At 35.2% G+C, this 9,255-nt stretch overlaps 1 pseudogene; it reads left to right on the top strand.

Moving 5' to 3' along the window:
• The first annotated feature begins 7,395 nt into the window (after positions 1 to 7,395).
• LOC138828901 (U6 spliceosomal RNA) lies at positions 7,396 to 7,492 on the top strand (annotated as a pseudogene).
• The last annotated feature ends 1,763 nt before the right edge of the window (positions 7,493 to 9,255 follow it).

The raw sequence follows: 9,255 nt of genomic DNA, 5'->3' as shown, positions 1-9,255 counted from the left end.
TACTTGCCTTATCATATGCTGTTTTGTTTTCCCTCTGTCTAACACAGTAAGAAATATGTCTTTAAGTCTTGAATATGGGTACTCATTTGAGATGTGACAAAATATATCTTCTATTTCTATCATATACTTCTATAGTAGTATATGTTACTTTTCTTCTTTTTCCAAAACTTATATGTAGTAGAAAGTTTTATTCCATGTAAAATAAAATAATCACACATATTGTACAAAACCATTTATAAAAACTGGTAGTTAAGAATACATTCAAAGCCATTTTTAAACTTTCTTGTTGACTAATGATTAATCTTGAAATGGATGAGAATATAATCATGTATAGGTGTTTCAAGTCTCCAGTCTTGCAAATTGTTATTGCAGATGAATGAATTATGGAAATATAAGCTGACATTAGTTCAAGTATGTGCAGGACTGAAACTCCATGGAATGTATATAAACCTTTCAAATATTAACAGACAGTTTAACAGAATGACTATCAGGAAGTTGAAACCAGAGAGCCATAATAGTAAAGACATAGAATGAATGAAAAATGGAACAAGGGGCAAGTACAGCTAGAATACTCAATGTACACATTTGAGAAAGGAAGTGGTAAATCGGAAATAAATCTTGGAGAAGGGGGTGGTTGAGAATGATAGAAGGTGTCACTGTGATCCAGGAGCAATGGATAATTAGGTGGACAAATTTAATTGTAAGACACTTGCACAACCTTTGGAAATTCAGTTAAAAAACACAAAAACACATAAAAATCACAACCAAACAGCAATCTGTAGGGAGTATGAATATGACCTCTCAAAAAATTTAAGCAGTTAATGGAGGAAAGTCTTAGTAAAAGCAAACAAAAATGTTCAAAGAGGATAGTTTGGCGTAGGGGAGGATTCTGAACAGATTTAAATAGCTTATCTAAGGTTATAAATCACCTATATCTGCTGCAAATATTATCTTTCTGAACTTGATACTCCAGTCCTGAGCCACAATTGAGAGCTTGGAAATATGTAATGGAAGAAACAAGATGAAGAACCCATTACTCCACTGTAGAGAAAGCAATCCTCTATTTTTTCTCTCATCTCTCTTCACTACATTTTATTCATACTTTTAGGTCAATTCATTTTGAATTACATTTTCCTTCTTTATTCTGGCAAAGTAATTGGTCAAATAATTCACTAAAAGTTATTTGCCACTTTTTTTGATTATGCTGTTTAATTGACTAAGCAAGTCCATTAAATTTTCCTCTTGCATTTTGTTGCCATGAATCAACATCTATGTTAATGAGGACAAATCTAATGTAAAAATTGTCTCCAGAAAACCAGTCCAAGAAACTGTGATTACAAATACTTGGCTAACTTTTTTCTTTTTCCTTTACCTTGAAAGTCTTCTTGTGTCTAAATTGCCCAGAAAAATAGGTACTCCATCACTTTTTCTTTCAATCAATTCTAAACTCAAGGATATATTTTGCTAACAAGATGCTTAGAGGAAGCCAAAATATACTCCATTTTTATATTCTCACTTAAGACTCTCCTTAGATACCATATCAGGAACAGTGAAGATTTTCTTTGCAAAATTATTTCAATATATTATTTTTCTCTTGTTCTTGCATTTGCTCACCAAGATGTATGGAGAAGAATAGAGGTAAATCACCCATACCTTAGAAGACAGGTCTGTTACAAAAGGACAATGCTTCTGTGTCCTACTTCTATGTCCTCCTCTCAGCAATTTCCTGATTTCCAATTAAACACAGCTTCTTGGCTAATGAAGCCTCACCCACTGCTTCATCTTCATAGTTTCTCTTTTAAAACTCTTTTAAGGGTAGAGACCCAGCTATATACAACCAATCTGAAAAAGATCCCAAACCTCAAAATCTAAAGGAGTTTTATGACTCTTCAGGAGGACGATTGGGAGACCTAGAACCCCCCATGCCAATCGTTTGATCATCACATTCCTGCCTCGGTTTGTCCCCTTTCCTATTGGCCAATATTCGTCGCTGTAACTGATCTGGATATGACCAGGTGTCAGGAATGGTAGTGGTTAGAGCCCCGTTCTTTTTTTGTCTAGGAGACAACTCCTCTGCTACTTGCACTCTCAGCAATCACTGGCAACCCAATGACTCATATCCGTTTGCAGGTTTTGTACGTGTTCCTCCATTTATTGTTCTGGCTACTAATGACTCTCAGTTTTCCCAGGTTCAATTGATTCATCCGTGCACTAAAAGAGCAGTAGGATTGATCCTTGCAATCGGTGCGCAATCATCGCTACAGTGGCTTCAGCTACCACCGCCGCTATATTGCTGTCCCAAAGCGTGTCCACCTTGCAACAGATAAACCAGCTGATCCCTCAACTGTCATCCATAGAATTATAACATTTACAAGTTGCCAATCATCTTAAGGGAGGCCTCCTTGTGCTCCAACAACAAATAGACTTGCTCCAAGAACAGATTACGTTTCTTTGATTACAACAAGGAGGACTATGTAATGCTATGACTACTTCTGTCTGTCAGCTTTCCACTCCCGCACCCAATTTCACTGAACTTAGTAACTACATCAAAGTCCCTAAGTCCCTTAAGTAGTTAAACTTCAACCAAAACCTGCTGCATGATGTTACCCACCTAAACCAGACCACCATTCAGCTTATTCCCGCTGTCTCCTTTTTAGAAGATGTGCTTAAAAAGTTACAACAATGGTTTTCGCCATCCTCTCTGGTCATCTGGGGAGGCCGTGCACTTGTAGGGCTTACTCTGCTAGGAATTATTAAATGCTTGCACTCCCGGCAAAAATGCCTCCAATGACGGGTCACCATAATGACGGTCCTTTTAAAAGAAAAGGGAAAATTTGTGGGTAGAGCCGGTCAGAACTGGTTGAGTCAGCTAGAATAGCAGTTGAAGCACACTTCCTGCTCATAGAGACGGGACCCACAGGCACGTCTGCCTAGCTTTACAGCCATGAGCTGTCCATGCTCCCTACATGCCCCCTGGGGACCAATCAGTGCCTGTCACCAAGCAATGCCCATGATCAACTCCCCGCTAAGTAATTGGCTTGGAAGGACTCAGGAGGTTGGGAAAGCTGGGGCTATAAAATCCCAACCCTTGTGCAGAAATAAACCAGACCTGCTTAAGCCTGTTCTCCCAACGTGTGTTCCTTGAGTGCGTCGTTCACACTTACCTCCTGCCGGAGATCTAGCCCTACAATGTAGCAATGGGGGAGGCCTTATAGTCCTTCACCTTCATTAGACTTGAAGCTAAGAATCTGTGATTAGTTGGAAATCAGGCAAGAGCTAAGAGGAGGACAGAGAAATAGGACATAGGAGCATTGTCCTTTTGTAAAAGACACTGTCATCCATGGTATGGGTGATTCAACTCTATTCTTCTCCATACATCTTGTTGAACAAATGCAAGATGAAGAGAAAAAAATAATCTATTGAAATAATTTTGCAAAGAATAACTTCACTGTTCCTGATATGGTATCTAAGGATAGTCTTAAGAGAGAAGATAAAAGTGCAGTATTCTTCTGTTTCCTCTAAGCATCTTGTTATCAAAATATCTTTGAGGTTATAAGTGATTGATCCAAAAATTGGCAGAGTACTTATTTTTGAGGGCACTTTGGGCACAAGAAGACTTTCAAGGTAAAAGAAAAAAGAAAAATGTATAGGTAAATATTTGTGATCACAGATTCTTGGACTGGTATTTTGGAGACAAAGTTTTACATTAGAGATTGTCCTCATTAACATTGATGCTGGGTTTCTGTGGCAACCAAATGCAAGGAGGAAGTTTAATGGACTCGCTTGGACAAGAAAACAGCATGATAAAAAAATGGCTTATAATATTTAGTGAATTATTTTGACCAATTACTTTGCCAGAACAAAGAAGGAAATATTTAATTCAAATCACTTGAATTAAACTTATGAATAAAAGTAGTCAATAGAAATTAGAGAAAACGTAGAAGACTGTTTCCTCTCCAATGGAGTAATGGGTTATTGATCTTGTTTCTTCCATTCTATCTTCACAAGCTATCAAGTGTGGCTCAGGACTGGAATATCCAGTTCAGACCAAGAGAACTCGCAGAAGAAAATATTTGCAGCATATGTAGGTGATTTATAACCTTAAACAATCTATTTAAATCTGTTAAAAATTCTCCTCTATGGGCTGGGAAGGTGGCTCAGTGGTAGAGCGCTTGCCTTGCATGCCTGAGGCCCTGGGTTTGGTTCCTCAGCACCACATAAGCAAAAAGAAAAACAAAAAAAAATTCTCCTCTACCCCAAATTGCTCACTTCGAACAGCTTTGTATGCTTTTCCCAAGATTGTCCTTCATTAACTATTTAAAATTTTGAGAGGTCATAATCGTACTCTATAGAGACTGCTGTTTGGTTGTGCTTTTTGTGTGTTTTTGTTTTTTGTTGTGTTTTTTCACTGAATTTCAAAAAGTTGTGAAAGTGTGTTACAAAAATGTCCATCTAATTGTCCAATGTTCCGGGATCAGAGTCATTCCTTCTATCATTCTCAACCAACCCCTTCTACAAGATTTATTTCCGATTTACCACTTCCTTTCTCACATGTGTATATTAAATATTCTAGCTGTACTTGCCCCTTGTTCCATTCTTCATTCATTCTATAGCTTTATTATTATTCCTTTAATATTATTAATATTAATTCAATTTCCTGATAGTCATTCTGTTAAACTGTCTGTTGGTACTTTGAAAGGTTTATATACATTCCATGGAGTTTCAATTCTGCATATACTTGAACTGATGTCAGCTCATATTTCCATAATTCATTCATCTGAAGTAACAATTTGCAAAACTGGAGACATGAAGCACCTAGACATGATTTCATTACCCTCCATTTGGAAGATTAATCTGTAGTCAACAAGAAAGTTTAAAAATGGCTTAGAATATATTCCTAAATACCAGTTTTTATAAATGGCTTTGTAGAGTGGTGTGTGATTATTTTATTTTACATGGGATAATATTTTCAACTACCTATAAGTATTGGCAAAAGAAGAAATCTAAAATTTACTACTGTAGAGGAAAATGATAGAATTAGAAGACAGATTGTATGTTTGTCAAATCTCTGATGAGTACCCATATTCAAGACTTAAAGTCATATTTCTTACTATGTTAGACATATAGGGAAAACATAAAACACCATATGATAAGGCAACTATTCATGACTTTTTAAAATGTACTTATGTGATGAAATTTATTTATTAGCTAATGTTTTGGTTTGAAATATTGGAGGCTGATCTATTTAACAAATTTTCAAAGGCACCTACTGAAAAACACAAATGGTGGGGGGTACTATTTCTACACTTTAATGAATGGTTGAACCTGTTTGGCATTAGTGCTGGGTGAATAAATCAACTCTATTGAAACTTGCTCCCTACACTTGAAAGACTAGTAACCTCACTAAATATCATCACTTGTATAGTGTTATTTTGGCAAATGTGATTTTTAAAAGTTTATTTGAAAAAGAATATACTTTCAGCAGATTAAATGTAGGTTATCATTTGTTTGAGAATGACAACATTTTATACTACAGAACCAAGTTTACTGAAGTACCAGTGTTTTGAAGCACTAAGGATCTTCTCAATTAATGTTTTTTGAATTATATTTGACCTCTATTTCAAGTATTCCTAGCATTGGTAGACCAATTATGGATCTATCATTCAGGAACTATTTTTTTGCCTGCTGATACTGGACTGAAATCATTCATTAATCATTATGAGAAGGGTATTACAAATAATCTTGTGACACTTGTGGTCTTTTTCACTCATATGGCATGGTCATCTGAAAAGTGAAAGTTTGAATTACTGTACTTTCACATTTTGTGATTTCATCTTGCATTTTAAGTTGCCTTGCATTTCCCAATTGCTCACTGCTAATTCCTGCATTTCAAGGAATTGGGGCCCTGAAATATAAGAAATGAGAAATTGAGATGGGTCTTCAATTACTTTCTCTTGGCATGTTGCATGGGCATAGGTGGGAACTTCTGCCCTAGTTATCTGATGAGGCGGATAACTGGGACCTGGGATCCTAGGACCCATGGATCCTGTAGAAGAATAGTACCTTTTAGACACCATATCAGCAAAATTTGAGTATAATCAGTAGGAATGCTTCAGAAATATGGAGAAAAACAATTTGGGACCAGCGAGTTAAAACAATAAACAGAGCAGCAGAGTAAAATCCCTTATAGATTAGAGGAAAACAACATTTTTTTTTTACCATGTGAATTCAGAAGACCAAGAACACTTAGAAAGTATCACAAGTTTATACCGAAAACCTTGCATTGATACTTTTTATATTCTAATATATATTCTAATCCTGATTATTTATATTCCAATCTATTTATTGGAATAATATGAATTAATTTATCAAATTATCAATTAATTCTAGTAAGATCCACTGTGTGAAATATAAAATCAACACATATACGTATAAAATATATAATTATCTATAAGAAAAAGTTTTGCATTGTTCTGTTGTGGTTAGGGAATCAAAGGCAACTGTTTTAAAGTATTATTCCATTACCTCTACCTCATTGTTTGGTAGAATTAGAACTAAAGCTTTACCATTCGGGGATGTACAGCTTAGAGGCGAGAGGAAACACTGTGATTAAAAAACTACCAATTTAAGGCCTAATAACGAGGAGAAACATATGGACTTCTCCTGGAGCTATGGAATATATTTGGTGATAGAAAATCAGTGGTGTAACTTCCTGCTTGGTTGGATGGTAGTCAGGCCAGGACATTAGGTAATCATGCATATGAACAATATTTTCACCTTCTTGGCTTTAGTTACTTTTGAAATGGTAGGGTGTAATAAGCAGTTATATTTTGAAAAAATACCTTCTAGTCCGAACAGTTCTGTCTGAACTGTTCGTCTCTCTATAATCCCTCGTAACTAAGATTAGTTTTGCTCCAGTAAGACAATATATGCTGTCAGGGTAAGACATTCTGGTTGGGCTGTTCCTACATGAAGCAAGGGTAAAAGGTCAAGGAGACATTTGTGCCAGCAAGACCTCATTTGGGAAATTTTAAGCTGCAGAAGTTTAGAAGTAGCTCTAAGCAAGGCTTACTTTGAATCCATTAGCTCAACAAAGCTAAATCAGTTAATAAACAAGTACTTGAAAATCCATCACCTTTGCACCTATCTATAAAGGCTTCAAAGTATGATCAAATTTCAAATGAAAAAGACTTAAAGTAGTCATTTACAAAAACTTGCAAATGTGAACAATCGAACAAACAACATAAGTTTTTTCCACCATACACAGAATTTTACAGAAATAAGATGAATAGCAATTTTGGGAACAATAAGGTTTCCTTGTTACAAATAGGCAACCAAGGATATATGCCTGTCTTAAGATTGCATCATTAATTACTTAAGTTTATAGGATACTACATGCTTCAGCAGCACGTCTACCCGAATTACAATACAGAGATTTATATGGCTCTTGCACAAGGATGATATGAAAATTTGTGAAGTATTCCATATTTTTCATTATTCAGATGCAAGAAATGAAAAACAGTTATTCAAAAGTTGATTACAAATATACAAGAGTAATAATATGTGTAATTCATAGAAATAAAAGTTAATTTGACATCAGTGTATTCAATCTTCACCGTTTTAGAAAGGCCTTTACATAGCATAACCTTTATAAAACTTTTGAAATAAGATAACATTGTCATTTTATCCCAAAGAAATAAAATTCTATAAGGACCTAGGAATTAAAAGAATCTTAAAATGTTTCTATATGAAATGCAATCTGAAAGAACACATGTATTAATGAACGTATGGATTATAAAACAATGTCGAATTCAAAGTATTATATCTAGGAGCGAATGAAATAGATTATGGACATTATACAAACAGAATACTAAATATTTTAAAATATACTTTTTCAGACAAGCACCAGAAATATCTTTAGTTTCTGTACTACTCATTTCAACAGATAAGTTAAAATTATTTCTGATTTAAAAAATCACAAACTCTATAGAAATCATTATAGATGTATACAAACAACTCGAATATATTTTGACATCAATGTCAGGCAATTCACTTGGAAGAATACCATGGAATACATGAATTTTTAAAGTAAGGTATTGCTGTTGCTTTGTATTGTGAAAATATTTTCTATGGAAACATAGGATGGACTGGCAATTTTGAAATTTAAGAAACTTAACTGATCCATTAGGACTTAGGAGAACAATTTGTACAGCTTTCCACAACTTCAAAGAGGTAGTGATACATACTTATCCTTTTGGCAATATCAAATGCAGTTTCTTCCAAGTTGTGCTTCAGACCTGGCTTGATATAATGGTTCAACAGAAGGAGATCCAGCGTATCTTTGCTATATCTATTCCCAGCAGCAAGATGCAGGGGGTCAAGAGGCCTTTAACTTGGCCATTGGTATCTGCATCATGATGAAATAAGAAGCCACTCTGTTATTATTCCATGTATAAGTACTGTGCAGGGATGTCCAGCCATTCGCAGTTATTACATGAATATCTGCCTTGAGCCACCAACTCATGGACAATATCTAAGTGTCCACTGTAGGCTTCTCGATGAAGAGGGGTATACTCATCGTCATCCCTAGTAATCACATGAGTGGCCTTTTTGGAAAGTAGTCTCTGCACTGTAGTAAGGCGATTATTTTCAGCAGAACAAAGAAGAAATTTGCTTGGATACTATTTCATTTTTTTCTTGCAATTGATACCATTTCTCACTTTTTCATCTTGTTCCTCAACTTCATCAGAATTGCCTAACCAGAGACTTTGAGTGCCAATGAGAATGAGCTCTCCATGTATTTCCCCAATAGTTCACATTGGATGAAATGGTCAGAAAAATCTGGTGAATTTTCTGCATCTGTTTTTTTCATTATTATTTATTTTCTCTTTTTTCATTTTTACTATTCTAAATTATTCTAACTGGAGAGTAGGGAATTGGTAGAGAGCAGAGGAAAGATTTTCCTCCGTATTTAAAGGTACAGACTGAAAATGAGGACCAGTGTTTTCTTCTTGTGCAGCTTATTCTAAGAATGAGAAAACAGGAAATAATGTATTCTATGTAAATGAATTGGGATATGGCAGAGCAGAAAGTGAAATGATGCAACCAAAAATATAAAAGCAAAATAAATTAGGATAATTGTGGAGCAATCATGAGAACCATGAAAGGGAGAGAGGGAGAGACAGATGTGCAATGGTCTAGCTAGCCACAAAATCCATCCCTCTCATCAAATTATAGAGCAAATAAATTCATTTT

This window comes from Dipodomys merriami, unplaced genomic scaffold (genome assembly GCF_024711535.1).
Source record: "Dipodomys merriami isolate MVZ:Mamm:240054 unplaced genomic scaffold, mDipMer1.0.p SCAF_167, whole genome shotgun sequence".
Lineage (NCBI taxonomy): Eukaryota > Metazoa > Chordata > Mammalia > Rodentia > Heteromyidae > Dipodomys > Dipodomys merriami.
The sequence above is the reverse complement of the archived record's forward strand: the minus strand, read 5'-3'. Positions and strand labels throughout refer to the sequence as shown.